Source organism: Gorilla gorilla, chromosome 19 (genome assembly GCF_029281585.2).
Source record: "Gorilla gorilla gorilla isolate KB3781 chromosome 19, NHGRI_mGorGor1-v2.1_pri, whole genome shotgun sequence".
Classification (NCBI taxonomy): Eukaryota; Metazoa; Chordata; class Mammalia; order Primates; family Hominidae; genus Gorilla; species Gorilla gorilla.
In genome coordinates this window covers 118,687,493-118,713,015 of record NC_073243.2, presented here as the reverse complement: position 1 = coordinate 118,713,015, position 25,523 = coordinate 118,687,493, and positions in this window count along the sequence as shown.

Below are 25,523 nucleotides of genomic sequence, written 5' to 3'. Positions count from 1 at the left end.
AAATATCTACACGGCTATCTGTATGAACATGGAAAAATCTTCACCGCCATCTGTATGAACATGGATATATCTACACAGCCATCTGTATGAACATGGAAATATCTTCACCGCCATCTGTATGAACATGGATATGTCTACTCAGCCGTCTGGATGAACATGGAAATATCTACACCGCTAACTGTTTGAACATGGAAATATCTACACCGCTATCTGCATGAAAATGGAAATATTTACACAGCTATCTGCATATACACGGAAATATCTGAAAAGCTATTTCTTTACATATGGAAATAACTACACCGCTATCTCTGTAAACGTGGAAATATATACACCACTATCTGTATAAACATGGAAATATCTACACCGCTATCTCTATGAACATGGAAATATCTACACCACTATCTGTATGAACATGGAAATATCTTCACCGCCATCTGTATGAACATGGATATATCTACACAGCCATCAGGATGAACACGGAAATATCTACACCGCTATCTGTATGAGCATGGAAATATCTACACCGCTATCTGTGTAAACATGTATACATCTTCACCACTATCTGTTTAAACATGGAAATATCTACACAGCTATCTGTATGAACATGAAAATATCTACACGGCTATCTGTTTGAACATGGAAATATCTACACCGCTATCTGCATGAAAATGGAAATATCTACAAAGCTATCTGCATATACATGGAAATATCTATACAGCTATCTCTTTACACATGGAAATAACTACACCGCTATATCTATAAACATGGAAATATCTACACCGCCATCTGTATGAACATGGAAATATCTGCACCGCCATCTGTATGATCATATAAATATCTACACCGCCATCTGTATTAAGATGGAGATATCTACTCCGCTATCTGTATAAACATGGGAATATCTACACCGATATGTGTATAAACATGGAAATATCTACACCGCTATCTGTATGAACATGGAAATATCTTCACCGCCATCTGTATGAACATGGATTTAACTACACACCCAGCTGGATGAACATGGAAATATCTACACCGCTATCTGTATGAACATGGAAATATCTACACCGCTATCTGTAAGAACATGGAAATATCTACACCGCTACCTGTATTAACATGGAAATATCAGCACCGCTATCTGTATGAACATGGAAATATCTACACAGCCTTCTGGATGAACATGGTAATATCTACACCGCTATCTGTATGAACATGGAAATATCTACACCGCTATCTGTATGAACATGGAAATATCTACACCACTATCTGTATGAACATGGAAATTTTTACACCGCTATCTGTATGAACATGGAAATATCTACACCACTATCTGTGCAAACATGCATACATCTTCACCGCTATCTGTATAAACATGGAAATATCTACACCGCTATCTGTATGAACATGGAAATATCTACACCGCTAACTGTTTGAACATGGAAATATCTACACCGCTATCTGCATGAAAATGGAAATATTTACACAGCTATCTGCATATACAAGGAAATATCTACAAAGCTACTTCTTTACACATGGAAATAACTACACTGCTATCTCTATAAACATGGAAATATCTACACCACCATCTGTATGAACATGGAAATATCTGCACCGCCATCTGTATGAACATATAAATATCTACACCGCCATCTGTATTAAGATGGAGATATCTACACCGCTATCTGTATAAACATGGAAATATCTATACCGCTATCTGTATAAACATGGAAATATCTACATCGCTATCTGTATAAACACGGAAATATCTACACCGCTATCTGTATAAACATGGAATTATCTACACCGCTACCTGTATAAACATGGAAATATCAGCACCGCTATCTGTATGACCATGGTAATATCTACACCGCTATCTCTATGAACATGGAAATATCTACACCGCTATCTGTATGATCATGGAAATAGCTACACCGCTATCTGTATGAACATGGAGATATCTACACCACTATCTGTATTAACATGGAAATATCTACACCGCTGTCTGTATAAACATGGAAATATCTACACCGCTATCTGTATGAACATGGACATATCTACACAGCCATCTGGAAGAACATGGAAATATCTACACCGCTATCAGTGTAAACATGCATAAATCTTTACCGCTATCTGTATAAACATGGAAATATCTACACTGTTATCTTTATGAACATGGAAATATCTACACCACTAACTGTTTGAACAGGGAAAAATATACACCGCTATCTGCATGAAAATGGAAATGTCTACACAGCTCTCTGCATATACATGGAAATATCTACACAGCTATCTCTTTACACATGGAAATAACTACACCGCTATCTGTATGAAGATGGAAATATCTACATGGCCATCTGTATGAACATGGAAATATCTGCAACGCCATCTGAATGAACATATAAATATCTACACCGCCATCTGTATTAAGATGGAGATATCTACAACGCTATCTGTATAAACATGGAAATATCTACACCGCTATGTGTATAAACATGGAAATATCTACACCGCTATCTGTATAAACATGGAAATATCTACACCGCTACCTGTATAAACATGGAAATATCAGCACCGCTATCAGTATGAACATGGAAGTATCTACACCGCCATCTGTATGAACATGGAAATATCTTCACCGCCATCTGTATGAACATGGAAATATCTGCACCGCCATCTGTATGAACATATAAATATCTACACCGCCATCTGTATTAAGATGGAGATATCTACACCGCTATCTGTATAAACATGGAAATATCTATACCGCTATCTGTATAAACATGGAAATATCTACATCGCTATCTGTATAAACATGGAAATATCTACACCGCTACCTGTATAAACATGGAAATATCAGCACCGCTATCTGTATGAACATGGAAATAACTACACCGCTATCTGTATGAACATGGAAATATCTACACCGCTATCTGCATGAAAATGGAAATATCTACACAGCTATCTGCATATACATGGAAATATCTACAAAGCTATCTCTTTACACATGGAAATAACTACACCGCTATCTCTGTAAACATGGAAATATATACACCACTATCTGTATAAACATGGAAATATCTACACCGCTATCTGTATAAACATGGAAATATCTACACCTATATCTGTATGAACATGGAAATATCTACACCGCTATCTGTATAAACATGGAATTATCTACACCGCTACCTGTATAAACATGGAAATATCAGCACCGCTATCTGTATGACCATGGTAATATCTACACCGCTATCTCTATGAACATGGAAATATCTACACCGCTATCTGTATGAACATGGAAATAGCTACACCGCTATCTGTATGAACATGGAAATATCTACACCACTATCTGTATTAACATGGAAATATCTACACCGCTGTCTGTATAAACATGGAAATATCTACACCGCTATCTGTATGAACATGGAAATATCTTCACCGCCATCTGTATGAACATGGATATATCTACACAGCCATCTGGATGAACACGGAAGTATCTACACCGCTCTCTGTATGAGCATGGATATATCTACACCGCTATCTGTGTAAACATGTATACATCTTCACCACTATCTGTTTAAACATGGAAATATCTACACAGCTATCTGTATGAACATGGAAATATCTACACCGCTATCTGCATGAAAATGGAAATATCTACAAAGCTATCTGCATATACATGGAAATATCTATACAGCTATCTCTTTACACATGGAAATAACTACACCGCTATCTCTATAAACATGGAAATATCTACACCGCCATCTGTATGAACATGGAAATATCTGCACCGCCATCTGTATGATCATATAAATATCTACACAGCCATCTGTATTAAGATGGAGATATCTACTCCGCTATCTATATAAACATGGAAATATCTACACCAATATCTTTATAAACATGGAAATATCTACACTGCTATCTATTTGAACATGGAAATATCTACACCGCTATCTGCATGAAAATGGAAATATCTACACAGATATCTGCATATACATGGAAATATCTACACAGCTATCTCTTTGCACATGGAAATATCTACAACGCTATCTCTATAAACATGGAAATATCTACAGCGCTATCTGTATGAACATCGAAATATCTTCACCGCCATCTGTATGAACATGGATATATCTACACAGCCATCTGGATGAACATGGAAATATCTACACCGCTATCTGTATGCACATGGAAATATCTACACAGCTATCTGTGTAAATATGCATACATCTTCACCGCTATCTGCATGAAAATGGAAATATCTACACAGCTATCTGCATATACATGGAAATATCTACAAAGCTATCTCTTTACACATGGAAATAACTACACTGCTATCTCTATAATCATGGAAATATCTACACCGCCATCTGTATGAACATGGAAATATCTGCACCGCCATCTGTATGAACATATAAATTTCTACACCGCCATCTGTATTAAGATGGAGACATCTACACCGCTATCTGTATAAACTTGGAAAAACCTACACCGCTATCTGTATAAGCATGGAAATATCTACACGGCTACCTGTATGAACACGGAAATATGTACACCGCTACCTGTATAAACATGGAAGTATCAGCAGCGCTATCGGTATGAAAATGGAAATAACTACACAACTATCTGCATATAAATGGAAATATCTACACAGCTATCTTTTTGCACATGGAAATAACTACACCGCTATCTCTATAAACATGGAAATATCTACACCGCCATCTGTATGAACATGGAAATATCTACACCGCCATCTGTATTAAGAAGGAGATATCTACACCACTATCTGTATAAACATGGAAATATCTACACCGCTATCTGTATGAACATGGAAATATCTACACCGCTATCTGTATAAACACGGAAATATGTACAACGCTACTTGTATAAACATGGAAGTATCAGCACCGCTATCGGTATGAACATGGCAATATCTACACGGCTATCTGTATGAACATGGAAATATCTACACCGCTATCTGTATAATCATGGAAATATCTACACCGCTATCTTTATGAACATGGAAATATCTACACCGCTAACTGTTTGAACAGGGAAATATATACACCGCTATCTGCATGAAAACGGAAATATCTACACAGCTATCTGCTTATACATGGAAATATCTACACAGCTATCTCTTTACACATGGAAATAACTACACCGCTATCTGTATGAACATGGAAATATCTGCACCGCCATCTGTATGAACATTTAAATATCTACACCGCCATCTGTATTAAGATGGAGATATCTACACCACTATCTGCATAAACATGGAAATATCTACACCGCTATCTGTATAAACATGGAAATATCTACACCGCTATGTGTATAAACATGGAAATATCTACACTGCTATCTGTATAAACATGGAAATATCTACACCGCTACCAGTAAAAACATGGAAATGTCAGCACCGCTATCAGTATGAACATGGAAGTTTCTACACCGCCATCTGTATGAACATGGAAATATCTTTACCGCCATCCGTATGAACATGGAAATATCTGCACCGCCATCTGTATGAACATATAAATATCTACACCGCCATCTGAATTAAGATGGAGATATCAAACCGCTATCTGTATAAACATGGAAATAGCTACACCGCTACCTGTATAAACATGGAAGTATCAGCACCGCTATCGGTATGAACATGGCAATATCTACACGGTTATCTGTATGAACATGGAAATATCTACACCGCTATCTGTATGAACATGGAAATGTCTTCACCGCCATCTGTATGAACATGGATATATTTACACAGCCATCTGGATGAACATGGAAATATCTACACCGCTATCTGTATAAACATTGAAATATCTACACCGCCACCTGTATAAACATGGAAATATCAGCACCGCTATCAGTATGAACATGGAAATATCTACACCGCCGTCTGTATGAACATGGAAATATCGTCACCGCCATCTGTATGAACATGGATATATCTACACAGCCATCTGTATGAACATGGAAATATCTTCACCGCCATCTGTATGAACATGGATACATCTACACAGCCATCTGGATGAACATGGAAATATCTACACCGCTATCTGTATGAACATGGAAATATCTACACAGCCATCTGGAAGAACATGAAAATATCTACACCGCTATCTGTGTAAACATGCATACATCTTCACTGCTATCTGTATAAACATGGAAATATCTACACCGCTATCTGTATAAACATGGAAATATCTACACCGCTACCTGTATAAACATGGAAATATCAGCAACGCTATCTGTATGAACATGTAAATATCTACACCGCTATCTCTATGAACATGGAAATATCTACACTGCTATCTGTATGAACATGGAAATATCTACACCGCTATCTGTATAAACATCGAAATATGTACACCGCTACCTGTATAAACATGGAAGTATCAGCACCGCTATCGGTATAAACATGGCAATATCTACACGGCTATCTGTTTGAACATGGAAATATCTGCTCCACTATCTGTATGAACATGGAAATATCTTCACCGCCATCTGTATGAACATGGATATATCTACACAGCCTTCTGGATGAACATGGAAATATCTACACCGCTATCTGTATGAACATGGAAATATCTACACCGCTATCTGTATGAACATGGAAATATCTACACCGCTATCTGTATGAACATGGAAATATCTACACCGATATCTGTATGAACATGGAAATATCTTCTCCGCCATCTGTAAGAACATAGATATATCTACACAGCCATCTGTATGAACATGGAAATATCTACACCGCTATCTGTATGAACATAGAAATATCTACACCGCTATCTGTGTAAACATGTATACATCTTCACCGCTATCTGAATGAAAATGGAAATATCTACACAGCTATCTGCATATACATGGAAATATCTACAAAGCTATCTCTTTACACATGGAAATAACTTCACTGCTATCTCTATAAACATGGAAATATCTACACCGCCATCTGTATGAACATGGAAATATCTGCACCGACATCTGTATGAACATATCAATATCTAAACCGCCATCTGTATTAAGATGGAGATATCTACACCGCTATCTGTATAAACTTGGAAATAACTGCACTGCTATCTGTATAAACATGGAAATATCTATGCCGCTTTCTGTATAAACAAGGGAATATCTACACTGCTACCTGTATAAACATGGAAATATCAGCCCCGCTATCTGTATGAACATGGAAATATCTACACTGCCATTTCTATGAACATGGAAATATCTTCACCGCCATCTGTAGGAACATGGATATATCTACACAGCCATCTGTATGAACATGGAAATATCTACACCGCTATCTGTATGAACATGGAAATATCTACACCGCTATCTGTATGAACATGGAAATATCTTCACCGCCATCTGTATGAACATGGATATGTCTACACAGCCATCTGTATGAACATTTAAATATCTACACCGCCATCTGTATTAAGATGGAGATATCTACACAACTATCTGCATAAACATGGAAATATCTACACCGCTATCTGTACAAACATGGAAATATCTACACCGCTATGTGTATAAACATGGAAATATCTACACCGCTATCTGTATAAACATGGAAATATCTACACCGCTACCTGTATAAACATGGAAATATCAGCACCTCTATCAGTATGAACATGGAAGTTTCTACACCGCCATCTGTATGAACATGGAAATATCTTCACCGCCATACGTATGAACATGGAAATATCTGCACCACCAACTGTATGAACATATAAATATCTACACCGCCATCTGTATTAAGATGGAGATATCTACACCGCTATCTGTATAAACATGGAAATATCTACACCGCTATCTGTATAAACATGGAAATATCTACACCGCTATCTGTATAAACATGGAAATATCTTCACCGCTACCTGTATAAACATGGAAATATCAGCACCGCTATCTGTATGAACATGGAAATATCTACACCACCGTCTGTATGAACATGGAAATATCATCACCGCCATCTGTATGAACATGGATATATCTACACAGCCATCTGTATGAACATGGAAATACCTTCACCACCATCTGTATGAACATGGATATGTCTACACAGCCGTCTGGATGAACATGGAAATATCTACACCGCTATCTGTGTAAACATGCATACATCTTCACCGCTATCTGTATAAACATGGAAATATCTACACCGCTATCTGTATGAACATGGAAATATTTACACCGCTATCTGTATGAACATGGAAATATCTACACCACTATCTGTGCAAACATGCATACATCTTCACCGCTATCTGTATAAACATGGAAATATCTACACCGCTATCTGTATGAACATGGAAATATCTACACCGCTAACTGTTTGAACATGGAAATATCTACACCGCTATCTGCATGAAAATGGAAATATTTACACAGCTATCTGCATATACACGGAAATATCTGAAAAGCTATTTCTTTACACATGGAAATAACTACACCGCTATCTCTATAAACATGGAAATATCTACACCACCATCTGTGTGAACATGGAAATATCTGCACCGCCATCTGAATGAACATATAAATATCTACACCGCAATCTGTATTAAGATGGGGATATCTACACCGCTATCTGTATAAACATGGAAATATCTACACCGCTATCTGTATAAACATGGAAATATCTACACCGCTTTCTGTATAAACATGGAAATATCTACACCGCTACCTGTATAAACATGGAAATATCAGCACCGCTATCTATATGAACATGGAAATATCTACACCGCTATCTGTATGAACATGGAAATATCTACACCGCTATCTGCATGAAAATGGAAATATCTACACAGCTATCTGCATATACATGGAAATATCTAGAAAGCTATCTCTTTACACATGGAAATAACTACACCGCTATCTCTGTAAACGTGGAAATATATACACCACTATCTGTATAAACATGGAAATATCTACACCGCTATCTCTATGAACATGGAAATATCTACACCACTATCTGTATGAACATGGAAATATCTTCACCTCCATCTGTATGAACATGGATATATCTACACAGCCATCAGGATGAACACGGAAATATCTACACCGCTATCTGTATGAGCATGGAAATATCTACACCGCTATCTGTGTAAACATGTATACATCTTCACCACTATCTGTTTAAACATGGAAATATCTACACCGCTATCTGTATGAACATGGAAATATCTACACGGCTATCTGTTTGAACATGGAAATATCTACACCGCTATCTGCATGAAAATGGAAATATCTACAAAGCTATCTGCATATACATGGAAATATCTATACAGCTATCTCTTTACACATGGAAATAACTACACCGCTATCTCTATAAACATGGAAATATCTACACCGCCATCTGTATGAACATGGAAATATCTGCACCGCCATCTGTATGATCATATAAATATCTACACCGCCATCTGTATTAAGATGGAGATATCTAATCCGCTATCTGTATAAACATGGGAATATCTACACCGATATGTGTATAAACATGGAAATATCTACACCGCTATATGTATGAACATGGAAATATCTTCACCGCCATCTGTATGAACATGGATTTATCTACACACCCATCTGGATGAACATGGAAATATCTACACCGCTATCTGTATGAACATGGAAATATCTACACCGCTATCTGTAAGAACATGGAAATATCTACACCGCTACCTGTATTAACATGGAAATATCAGCACCGCTATCTGTATGAACATGGAAATATCTACACAGCCTTCTGGATGAACATGGAAATATCTACACCGCTATCTGTATGAACATGGAAATGTCTTCACCGCCATCTGTATGAACATGGATATATTTACACAGCCATCTGGATGAACATGGAAATATCTACACCGCTATCTGTATAAACATTGAAATATCTACACCGCCACCTGTATAAACATGGAAATATCAGCACCGCTATCAGTATGAACATGGAAATATCTACACCGCCGTCTGTATGAACATGGAAATATCGTCACCGCCATCTGTATGAACATGGATATATCTACACAGCCATCTGTATGAACATGGAAATATCTTCACCGCCATCTGTATGAACATGGATACATCTACACAGCCATCTGGATGAACATGGAAATATCTACACCGCTATCTGTATGAACATGGAAATATCTACACAGCCATCTGGAAGAACATGAAAATATCTACACCGCTATCTGTGTAAACATGCATACATCTTCACTGCTATCTGTATAAACATGGAAATATCTACACCGCTATCTGTATAAACATGGAAATATCTACACCGCTACCTGTATAAACATGGAAATATCAGCAACGCTATCTGTATGAACATGTAAATATCTACACCGCTATCTCTATGAACATGGAAATATCTACACTGCTATCTGTATGAACATGGAAATATCTACACCGCTATCTGTATAAACATCGAAATATGTACACCGCTACCTGTATAAACATGGAAGTATCAGCACCGCTATCGGTATAAACATGGCAATATCTACACGGCTATCTGTTTGAACATGGAAATATCTGCTCCACTATCTGTATGAACATGGAAATATCTTCACCGCCATCTGTATGAACATGGATATATCTACACAGCCTTCTGGATGAACATGGAAATATCTACACCGCTATCTGTATGAACATGGAAATATCTACACCGCTATCTGTATGAACATGGAAATATCTACACCGCTATCTGTATGAACATGGAAATATCTACACCGATATCTGTATGAACATGGAAATATCTTCTCCGCCATCTGTAAGAACATAGATATATCTACACAGCCATCTGTATGAACATGGAAATATCTACACCGCTATCTGTATGAACATAGAAATATCTACACCGCTATCTGTGTAAACATGTATACATCTTCACCGCTATCTGAATGAAAATGGAAATATCTACACAGCTATCTGCATATACATGGAAATATCTACAAAGCTATCTCTTTACACATGGAAATAACTTCACTGCTATCTCTATAAACATGGAAATATCTACACCGCCATCTGTATGAACATGGAAATATCTGCACCGACATCTGTATGAACATATCAATATCTAAACCGCCATCTGTATTAAGATGGAGATATCTACACCGCTATCTGTATAAACTTGGAAATAACTGCACTGCTATCTGTATAAACATGGAAATATCTATGCCGCTTTCTGTATAAACAAGGGAATATCTACACTGCTACCTGTATAAACATGGAAATATCAGCCCCGCTATCTGTATGAACATGGAAATATCTACACTGCCATTTCTATGAACATGGAAATATCTTCACCGCCATCTGTAGGAACATGGATATATCTACACAGCCATCTGTATGAACATGGAAATATCTACACCGCTATCTGTATGAACATGGAAATATCTACACCGCTATCTGTATGAACATGGAAATATCTTCACCGCCATCTGTATGAACATGGATATGTCTACACAGCCATCTGTATGAACATTTAAATATCTACACCGCCATCTGTATTAAGATGGAGATATCTACACAACTATCTGCATAAACATGGAAATATCTACACCGCTATCTGTACAAACATGGAAATATCTACACCGCTATGTGTATAAACATGGAAATATCTACACCGCTATCTGTATAAACATGGAAATATCTACACCGCTACCTGTATAAACATGGAAATATCAGCACCTCTATCAGTATGAACATGGAAGTTTCTACACCGCCATCTGTATGAACATGGAAATATCTTCACCGCCATACGTATGAACATGGAAATATCTGCACCGCCAACTGTATGAACATATAAATATCTACACCGCCATCTGTATTAAGATGGAGATATCTACACCGCTATCTGTATAAACATGGAAATATCTACACCGCTATCTGTATAAACATGGAAATATCTACACCGCTATCTGTATAAACATGGAAATATCTTCACCGCTACATGTATAAACATGGAAATATCAGCACCGCTATCTGTATGAACATGGAAATATCTACACCACCGTCTGTATGAACATGGAAATATCGTCACCGCCATCTGTATGAACATGGATATATCTACACAGCCATCTGTATGAACATGGAAATACCTTCACCACCATCTGTATGAACATGGATATGTCTACACAGCCGTCTGGATGAACATGGAAATATCTACACCGCTATCTGTGTAAACATGCATACATCTTCACCGCTATCTGTATAAACATGGAAATATCTACACCGCTATCTGTATGAACATGGAAATATTTACACCGCTATCTGTATGAACATGGAAATATCTACACCACTATCTGTGCAAACATGCATACATCTTCACCGCTATCTGTATAAACATGGAAATATCTACACCGCTATCTGTATGAACATGGAAATATCTACACCGCTAACTGTTTGAACATGGAAATATCTACACCGCTATCTGCATGAAAATTGAAATATTTACACAGCTATCTGCATATACACGGAAATATCTGAAAAGCTATTTCTTTACACATGGAAATAACTACACCGCTATCTCTATAAACATGGAAATATCTACACCACCATCTGTGTGAACATGGAAATATCTGCACCGCCATCTGAATGAACATATAAATATCTACACCGCAATCTGTATTAAGATGGGGATATCTACACCGCTATCTGTATAAACATGGAAATATCTACACCGCTATCTGTATAAACATGGAAATATCTACACCGCTTTCTGTATAAACATGGAAATATCTACACCGCTACCTGTATAAACATGGAAATATCGGCACCGCTATCTATATGAACATGGAAATATCTACACCGCTATCTGTATGAACATGGAAATATCTACACCGCTATCTGCATGAAAATGGAAATATCTACACAGCTATCTGCATATACATGGAAATATCTACAAAGCTATCTCTTTACACATGGAAATAACTACACCGCTATCTCTGTAAACGTGGAAATATATACACCACTATCTGTATAAACATGGAAATATCTACACCGCTATCTCTATGAACATGGAAATATCTACACCACTATCTGTATGAACATGGAAATATCTTCACCTCCATCTGTATGAACATGGATATATCTACACAGCCATCAGGATGAACACGGAAATATCTACACCGCTATCTGTATGAGCATGGAAATATCTACACCGCTATCTGTGTAAACATGTATACATCTTCACCACTATCTGTTTAAACATGGAAATATCTACACAGCTATCTGTATGAACATGGAAATATCTACACGGCTATCTGTTTGAACATGGAAATATCTACACCGCTATCTGCATGAAAATGGAAATATCTACAAAGCTATCTGCATATACATGGAAATATCTATACAGCTATCTCTTTACACATGGAAATAACTACACCGCTATCTCTATAAACATGGAAATATCTACACCACCATCTGTATGAACATGGAAATATCTGCACCGCCATCTGTATGATCATATAAATATCTACACCGCCATCTGTATTAAGATGGAGATATCTAATCCGCTATCTGTATAAACATGGGAATATCTACACCGATATGTGTATAAACATGGAAATATCTACACCGCTATATGTATGAACATGGAAATATCTTCACCGCCATCTGTATGAACATGGATTTATCTACACACCCATCTGGATGAACATGGAAATATCTACACCGCTATCTGTATGAACGGAAATATGTACACCGCTATCTGTAAGAACATGGAAATATCTACACCGCTACCTGTATTAACATGGAAATATCAGCACCGCTATCTGTATGAACATGGAAATATCTACACAGCCTTCTGGATGAACATGGTAATATCTACACCGCTATCTGTATGAACATGGAAATATCTACACCGCTATCTGTATGAACATGGAAATATCTACACCACTATCTGTATGAACATGGAAATATTTACACCGCTATCTGTATGAACATGGAAATATCTACACCACTATCTGTGCAAACATGCATACATCTTCACCGCTATCTGTATAAACATGGAAATATCTACACCGCTATCTGTATGAACATGGAAATATCTACACCGCTAACTGTTTGAACATGGAAATATCTACACCGCTATCTGCATGAAAATGGAAATATTTACACAGCTATCTGCATATACACGGAAATATCTACAAAGCTACTTCTTTACACATGGAAATAACTACACTGCTATCTCTATAAACATGGAAATATCTACACCACCATCTGTATGAACATGGAAATATCTGCACCGCCATCTGTATGAACATATAAATATCTACAACGCCATCTGTATTAAGATGGAGATATCTACACCGCTATCTGTATAAACATGGAAATATCTATACCGCTATCTGTATAAACATGGAAATATCTACATCGCTATCTGTATAAACATGGAAATATCTACACCGCTACCTGTATAAACATGGAAATATCAGCACCGCTATCTGTATGAACATGGAAATAACTACACCGCTATCTGTATGAACATGGAAATATCTACACCGCTATCTGCATGAAAATGGAAATATCTACACAGCTATCTGCATATACATGGAAATATCTACAAAGCTATCTCTTTACACATGGAAATAACTACACCGCTATCTCTGTAAACATGGAAATATATACACCACTATCTGTATAAACATGGAAATATCTACACCGCTATCTGTATAAACATGGAAATATCTACACCGATATCTGTATGAACATGGAAATATCTACACCGCTATCTGTATAAACATGGAATTATCTACACCGCTACCTGTATAAACATGGAAATATCAGCACCGCTATCTGTATGACCATGGTAATATCTACACCGCTATCTCTATGAACATGGAAATATCTACACCGCTATCTGTATGAACATGGAAATAGCTACACCGCTATCTGTATGAACATGGAAATATCTACACCACTATCTGTATTAACATGGAAATATCTACACCGCTGTCTGTATAAACATGGAAATATCTACACCGCTACCTGTATGAACATGGAAATATCTTCACCGCCATCTGTATGAACATGGATATATCTACACAGCCATCTGGATGAACACGGAAGTATCTACACCGCTATCTGTATGAGCATGGATATATCTACACCGCTATCTGTGTAAACATGTATACATCTTCACCACTATCTGTTTAAACATGGAAATATCTACACAGCTATCTGTATGAACATGGAAATATCTACACCGCTATCTGCATGAAAATGGAAATATCTACAAAGCTATCTGCATATACATGGAAATATCTATACAGCTATCTCTTTACACATGGAAATAACTACACCGCTATCTCTATAAACATGGAAATATCTACACCGCCATCAGTATGAACATGGAAATATCTGCACCGCCATCTGTATGATCATATAAATATCTACACCGCCATCTGTATTAAGATGGAGATATCTACTCCGCTATCTATATAAACATGGAAATACCTACACCAATATCTTTATAAACATGGAAATATCTACACTGCTATCTATTTGAACATGGAAATATCTACACCGCTATCTGCATGAAAATGGAAATATCTACACAGATATCTGCATATACATGGAAATATCTACACAGCTATCTCTTTGCACATGGAAATATCTACACCGCTATCTCTATAAACATGGAAATATCTACACCGCTATCGGTATGAACATGGAAATATCTTCACCGCCATCTGTATGAACATGGATATATCTACACAGCCATCTGGATGAACATGGAAATATCTACACCGCTATCTGTATGCACATGGAAATATCTACACAGCTATCTGTGTAACCATGCATACATCTTCACCGCTATCTGCATGAAAATGGAAATATCTACACAGCTATCTGCATATACATGGAAATATCTACAAAGCTATCTGTTTACACATGGAAATAACTACACTGCTATCTCTATAATCATGGAAATATCTACACCGCCATCTGTATGAACATGGAAATATCTGCACCGCCATCTGTATGAACATATAAATTTCTACACCGCCATCTGTATTAAGATGGAGACATCTACACCGCTATCTGTATAAACTTGGAAAAACCTACACCGCTATCTGTATAAGCATGGAAATATCTACACGGCTACCTGTATAAACATGGAAATATCAGCACCGCTATCTGTATGCACATATAAATATCTACACCGCCATCTGTATTAAGATGGAGATATCTTCACCGCTATCTGTATAAACCTGGAAATATCTACGCCGCTATCAGTATAAACATGGACATATCTACACCGCTATCTGTACAAACATGGAAATATCAACACCGCTACCTGTATAAACATGGAAATATCAGCACCGCTATCAGTATGAACATGGAAGTATCTACACCGCCATCTGTATGAACATGGAAATATATGCACCGCCATCTGTATGAACCTATAAATATCTACACCGCCATCTGTTTTAAGATGGAGTTATCTACACCGCTATCTGTATAAACATGGAAATATCTACACCGCTATGTGTATAAACATGGAAATATCTACACCGCTATCTGTATAAACATGGAAATATCTACACTGCTACCTGTATAAACATGGAAATATCAGCACCGCTATCTGCATGAACATAGAAATATCTACACCGCCATCTGTATGAACATGGAAAAATCTTCACCGCCATCTGTATGAACATGGATATATCTACACAGCCATCTGTATGAACATGGAAATATATTCACCGCCATCTGTATGAACATGGATATGTCTACACAGCCGTCTGGATGAACATGGAAATATCTACACCGCTATCTGTATGAAAATGGAAATATCTACACCGCAATCTGTGTAAACATGCATACATCTTCACCGCTATTTGTATAAACATGGTAATATCCACACCGCTATCTGTATGAACATGGAAATATCTACACCGCTATCTGTTTGAACATGGAAATATCTACACCGCTATTTGCATGAAAATGGAAATATCTACAAAGCTATCTGCATTTACATGGAAATATCAACACAGCTATCTCTTTGCACATGGAAATAACTGCACCGCTATCTCTATAAACATGGAAATATCTACACCACCATCTGTATGAACATGGAAATATCTGCACCGCCATCTGTATGAACATATAAATATCTACACCGCCATCTGTATTAAGAAGGAGATATCTACACAGCTATCTGTATAAACATGGAAATATCTACACAGCTATCAGTATGAACATGGAAATATCTACACCGCTACCTATATAAACACGGAAATATGTACACCGCTACCTGTATAAACATGGAAGTATCAGCACCGCTATAGGAATGAACATGGCAATATCTACACGGCTATCTGTATGAACATGGAAATATCTACAGCGCTATCTGTATGAACATGGAAATATCTACACCACTATCTGTATGAACATGGAAATAGCTACACAGCCATCTGGATGAACAAGGAAATATCTACACCGCTATCTGAAAGAACATGGATATATCTACACAGCCATCTGGATGAACATGGAAATATCTACACCGCTATCTGTATGAACATGGAAATACATACACCGCTATCTGTATGAACATGGAAATATCTACACCGCTATCTGTATGAACATGGAAATATCTACACCGCTATCTGTATGAACATGGAAATACCTTCACCGCCGTCTGTATGAACATGGATATATCTACACAGCCATCTGTAAGAACATGGAAATATCTGCACCGCTATCTGTATGAACAAGGAAATATCTACACCGCTATCTGTAAGAACATGGATATATCTACACAGCCATCTGGATGAACATGGAAATATCTACACCGCTATCTGTGTAAACATGCATAAATCTTCACAGCTATCTGTATAAACATGGAAATATCTACACTGCTATCTTTATGAACATGGAAATATCTACACCGCTAACTGTTTGAACAGGGAAATATATACACCGCTATCTGCATGAAAATGGAAATGTCTGCACAGCTATCTGCATATACATGGAAATATCTACACAGCTATCTCTTTACACATGGAAATAACTACACCGCTATCTGTATGAACATGGAAATATCTACTCCGCCATCTGTATGAACATGGAAATATATGCACCGCAATCTGAATGAACATATAAATATCTACACCGCCATCTGTATTAATATGGAGATATCTACACCGCTATCTGTATGAACATGGAAATATCTACACAGCCATCAGGATGAACATGGAAATATCTACACCGCTATCTGTATGAACATGGAAATACATACACCGCTATCTGTATGAACATGGAAATATCTACACCACTATATGTATGAACATGGAAATATCTACACCGCTATCTGTATGAACATGGAAATATCTACACCGCTAACTGTTTGAACAGGGAAATATATACACCGCTATCTGCCTGAAAATGGAAATATCTACACCGCTATCTGTATGAAAATGGAAATACATACACTGCTATCTGTATGAACATGGAAATATCTACACCGCTATGTGTATAAACATGGAAATATCTACACCACTATCTGTATAAACATTGAAATATCTACACCGCTACATGTATAAACATGGAAATATCAGCCCCGCTATCTGTATGAACATGGAAATATCTACACCGCCATTTGTATGAACATGGAAATATCTTCACCGCCACACGTATGAACATGGAAATATCTGCACCGCCATCTGTATGAACATATAAATATCTACACCGCCATCTGTATGAAGATGGAGATATCTACACCGCTATCTGTATAAACATGGAAATATCTACACCGCTATCTGTATGAACATGGAAATATCTACACCGCTATCTGCATGAAAATGGAAATATCTACACAACTATCTGCATATAAATGGAAATATCTACACAGCTATCTCTTTGCACGTGGAAATAACTACACAGCTATCTCTATAAACATGGAAATATCTACACCGCCATCTGTATGAACATGGAAATATCTACACCGCCATCTGTATTAAGAAGGAGATATCTACACCGCTATCTCTATAAACATGGAAATATCTACACCGCTATCTGTATGAACATGGAAATATCTACACCGCTATATGTATAAACACGGAAATATGTACACCGCTACCTGTATAAACATGGAAGTATCAGCACCGCTATCGGTATGAACATGGCAATATCTACACGGCTATCTGTATGAACATGGAAATATCTACACCGCTATCTGTATAAACATGGAAATATCTACACCGCTATCTTTATGAACATGGAAATATCTACACCGCTAACTGTTGGAACAGGGAAATATATACACCGCTATCTGCATGAAAACGGAAATATCTACACAGCTATCTGCTTATACATGGAAATATCTACACAGCTGTCTCTTTACACATGGAAATAACTACACCGCTATCTGTATGAACATGGAAATATCTACACCGCCATCTGTATGAACATGGAAATATCTGCACCGCCAACTGTATGAACATTTAAATATCTACACCGCCATCTGCATTAAAATGGAGATATCTACACCACTATCTGAATAAACATGGAAATATCTACACCGCTATCTGTATAAACATGGACATATCTACACCGCTATATGTATAAACATGGAAATATCTACACTGCTTTCTGTATAAACATGGAAATATCTACACCGCTACCTGTGTAAACATGGAAATGTCAGCACCGTTATCAGTATGAACATGGAAGTTTCTACACCGCCATCTGTATGAACATGGAAATATCTTCACCGCCATCCGTATGAACATGGAAATATCTGCTCCGCCATCTGTATGAACATATAAATATCTACACCGCCATCTGTATTAAGATGGAGATATCTACACCGCTATCTGTATAAACATGGAAATATCTACACCAATATCTGTATAAACATGGAAATATCTACACTGCTATCTATTTGAACATGGAAATATCTACACCGCTATCTGCATGAAAATGGAAATATCTACACAGATATCTGCATATACATGGAAATATCTACACAGCTATCTCTTTGCACATGGAAATATCTACACCGCTATCTCTATAAACATGGAAATATCTACACCGCTATCTGTATGAACATGGAAATATCTTCACCGCCATCTGTATGAACATGGATATATCTACACAGCCATCTGGATGAACATGGAAATATCTACACCGCTATCTGTGTAAACATGCATACATCTTCACCGCTATCTGCATGAAAATGGAAATATCTACACAGCTATCTGCATATACATGGAAATATCTACAAAGCTATCTCTTTACACATGGAAATAACTACACTGCTATCTCTATTCATGGAAATATCTACACCGCCATCTGTATGAACATGGAAATATCTGCACGGCCATCTGTATGAACATATAAATTTCTACACCGCCATCTGTATTAAGATGGAGACATCTACACCGCTATCTGTATAAACTTGGAAAAACCTACACCGCTATCTGTATAAGCATGGAAATATCTACACGGCTACCTGTATAAACATGGAAATATCAGCACCGCTATCTGTATGCACATATAAATATTTACACCGCCATCTGTATTAAGATGGAGATATCTTCACCGCTATCTGTATAAACCTGGAAATATCTACGCCGCTATCTGTATAAACATGGACATATCTACACCGCTATCTGTACAAACATGGAAATATCAACACCGCTACCTGTATAAACATGGAAATATCAGCACCGCTATCAGTATGAACATGGAAGTATCTACACCGCCATCTGTATGAACATGGAAATATCTGCACCGCCATCTGTATGAACATATAAATATCTACACCGCCATCTGTTTTAAGATGGAGATATCTACACCGCTATCTGTATAAACATGGAAATATCTACACCGCTATGTGTATAAACATGGAAATATCTACACCGCTATCTGTATAAACATGGAAATATCTACACTGCTACCTGTATAAACATGGAAATATCAGCACCGCCATCTGCATGAACATAGAAATATCTACACCGCCATCTGTATCAACATGGAAAAATCTTCACCGCCATCTGTATGAACATGGATATATCTACACAGCCATCTGTATGAACATGGAAATATCTTCACCGCCATCTGTATGAACATGGATAGGTCTACTCAGCCGTCTGGATGAACATGGAAATATCTACACCGCTATCTGCATGAACATGAAAATATCTTCACCGCTATCTGTGTAAACATGCATACATCTTCACCGCTATCTGTAAAAACATGGAAATATCCACACCGCTATCTGTATGAACATGGAAATATCAACACCGCTATCAGTTTGAAAATGGAAATATCTACAAAGCTATCTGCATATACATGGAAATATTTACACAGCTATCTCTTTGCACATGGAAATAACTACACCGCTATCTCTGTAAACATGGAAATATCTGCACCGCTATCTGTATAAACATGGAAATATCTCCACCGCTATCTGTATGAACATGGAAATATCTACACCGCTATCTGTATGAACATGGAAATATCTTCACAGCCATCTGTAAGAACATGGATATATCTACACAGCCATCTGGATGAACATGGAAATATCTACACCGCTATCTGTATGAACATGGAAATATCTACACCGCTATCTGTATGAACATGTAAATATCTTCAACGCCATCTGTATGAAAATGGATATGTCTACACAGCCGTCTGGATGAACATGGAGATATCTACACCGCTATCTGTATGAACCTGGAAATATCTACACCGCAATCTGTGTAAACATGCATACATCTTCACCGCTATCTGTATAAACATGGAAATATCCACAACGCTATCGGTATGAACATGGAAATATCTACACCGCTATCTGTTTGAACATGGAAATATCTACACAGCTATTTGCATGAAAATGGAAATATCTACACAGCTATCTGCATTTACATGGAAATATCAACACAGCTATCTCTTTGCACATGGAAATAACTAAACCGCTATCTCCATAAACATGGAAATATCTACACCACCATCTGTATGAACAAGGAAATATCTGCACCGCCATATGTATGAACATATAAATATCTACACCGCCATCTGTATTAAGAAGGAGATATCTACACCGCTATCTGTATCAACATGGAAATATCTACACCGCTATCTGTATGAACTTGGAAATATCTACACCGCTACCTATATAAACATGGAAGTATCAGCACCGCTATCAGAATGAACATGGCAATATCTACACGGCTATCTGTATGAACATGGAAATATCTACACCGCTATCTGTATGAACATGGAAATATCTACACCACTATCTGTATGAACATGGAAATAGCTACACATCCATCTGGATGAACATGGAAATATCTGCACCGCTATCTGTATGAACATGGAAATATCTACACCGCTATCTGTATGAACATGGACATATCTACACAGCCATCTGGAAGAACATGGAAATATCTACACCGCTATCTGTGTAAACATGCATAAATCTTTACCGCTATCTGTATAAACATGGAAATATCTACACTGTTATCTTTATGGACATGGAAATATCTACACCGCTAACTGTTTGAACAGGGAAATATATACACCGCTATCTGCATGAAAATGGAAATGTCTACACAGCTCTCTGCATATACATGGAAATATCTACACAGCTATCTCTTTACACATGGAAATAACTACACCGCTATCTGTATGAACATGGAAATATCTACACGGCCATCTGTATGAACATGGAAATATCTGCAACGCCATCTGAATGAACATATAAATATCTACACCGCCATCTGTATTAAGATGGAGATATCTACAACGCTATCTGTATAAACATGGAAATATCTACACCGCTATGTGTATAAACATGGAAATATCTACACCGCTATCTGTATAAACATGGAAATATCTACACCGCTACCTGTATAAACATGGAAATAACAGCACCGCTATCAGTATGAACATGGAAGTATCTACACCGCCATCTGTATGAACATGGAAATATCTTCACCGCCATCTGTATGAACATGGAAATATCTGCACCGCCATCTGTATGAACATATAAATATCTACACCGCCATCTGTATTAAGATGGAGATATCTACACCGCTATCTGTATAAACATCGAAATATCTACACCGCTATGTGTATAAACATGGAAATATCTACACCGCTATCTGTATAAACATGGAAATATCTACACTGCTACCTGTATAAACATGGAAATATCAGCCCCGCTATCTGTATGAACATGGAAATATCTACACCGCCATCTGTATGAACATGGAAAAATCTTCACCGCCATCTGTATGAACATGGATATATCTACACAGCCATCTGTATGAACATGGAAATATCTTCACCGCCATCTGTATGAACATGGATATGTCTACTCAGCCGTCTGGATGAACATGGAAATATCTACACCGCTATCTGTATGAACATGAAAATATCTACACCGCTATCAGTGTAAACATGCATACATCTTCACCGCAATCTGTAAAAACATGGAAATATCCACACCGCTATCTGTATGAACATGGAAATATCTACACCGCTATCTGTTTGAAAATGGAAATATCTACACCGCTATCTGCATGAAAATGGAAATATCTACAAAGCTATCTGCATATACATGGAAATATTTACACAGCTATCTCTTTGCACATGGAAATAACTACACCGCTATCTCTATAAACATGGAAATATCTACACCACCATCTGTATGAACATGGAAATATCTGCACTGCCATCTGTATGAATATATAAATATCTACACCGCCATCTGTATTAAGAAGTAGATATCTACACCGCTATCTGTATAAACATGGAAATATCTACACCGCTATCTGTATGAACATGGAAATATATACACCGCTACCTGTATGAACACGGAAATATGTACACCGCTACCTGTATAAACTTGGAAGTATCAGCAGCGCTATCGGTATGAAAATGGAAATATCTACACAACTATCTGCATATAAATGGAAATATCTACACAGCTATCTCCTTGCACATGGAAATAACTACACCGCTATCTCTATAAACATGGAAATATCTACACCGCCATCTGTATGAACATGGAAATATCTACACCACCATCTGTATTAAGAAGGAGATATCTACACCACTATCTGTATAAACATGGAAATATCTACACCGCAATCTGTATGAACATGGAAATATCTACACCGCTATCTGTATAAACACGGAAATATGTACACCGCTACCTGTATAAACATGGAAGTATCAGCATCGCTATCGGTATGAACATGGCAATATCTACACGGCTATCTGTATGAGCATGGAAATATCTACACCGCTATCTGTATAAACATGGAAATATCTACACCGCTATCTTTATGAACATGGAAATATCTACACTGCTAACTGTTTGAACAGGGAAATATATACACCGCTATCTGCATGAAAATGGAAATATATACACAGATATCTGCTTATACATGGAAATATCTATACAGCTATCTCTTTACACATGGAAATAACTACACCGCTATCTCTATAAACATGGAAATATCTACACCGCCATCTGTATGAACATGGAAATATCTGCACCGCCATCTGTATGATCATATAAATATCTACACCGCCATCTGTATTAAGATGGAGATATCTACTCCGCTATCTGTATAAACATGGAAATATCTACACCAATATCTGTATAAACATGGAAATATCTACACTGCTATCTATTTGAACATGGAAATATCTACACCGCTATCTGCATGAAAATGGAAATATCTACACAGATATCTGCATATACATGGAAATATCTACACATCTATCTCTTTGCACATGGAAATATCTACACCGCTATCTCTATAAACATGGAAATATCTACACCGCTATCTGTATGAACATGGAAATATCTTCACCGCCATCTGTATGAACATGGATATATCTACACAGCCATCTGGATGAACATGGAAATATCTACACCGCTATCTGTGTAAACATGCATACATCTTCACCGCTATCTGCATGAAAATGGAAATATCTACACAGCTATCTGCATATACATGGAAATATCTACAAAGCTATCTCTTTACACATGGAAATAACTACACTGCTATCTCTATTCATGGAAATATCTACACCGCCATCTGTATGAACATGGAAATATCTGCACGGCCATCTGTATGAACATATAAATTTCTACACCGCCATCTGTATTAAGATGGAGACATCTACACCGCTATCTGTATAAACTTGGAAAAACCTACACCGCTATCTGTATAAGCATGGAAATATCTACACGGCTACCTGTATAAACATGGAAATATCAGCACCGCTATCTGTATGCACATATAAATATTTACACCGCCATCTGTATTAAGATGGAGATATCTTCACCGCTATCTGTATAAACCTGGAAATATCTACGCCGCTATCTGTATAAACATGGACATATCTACACCGCTATCTGTACAAACATGGAAATATCAACACCGCTACCTGTATAAACATGGAAATATCAGCACCGCTATCAGTATGAACATGGAAGTATCTACACCGCCATCTGTATGAACATGGAAATATCTGCACCGCCATCTGTATGA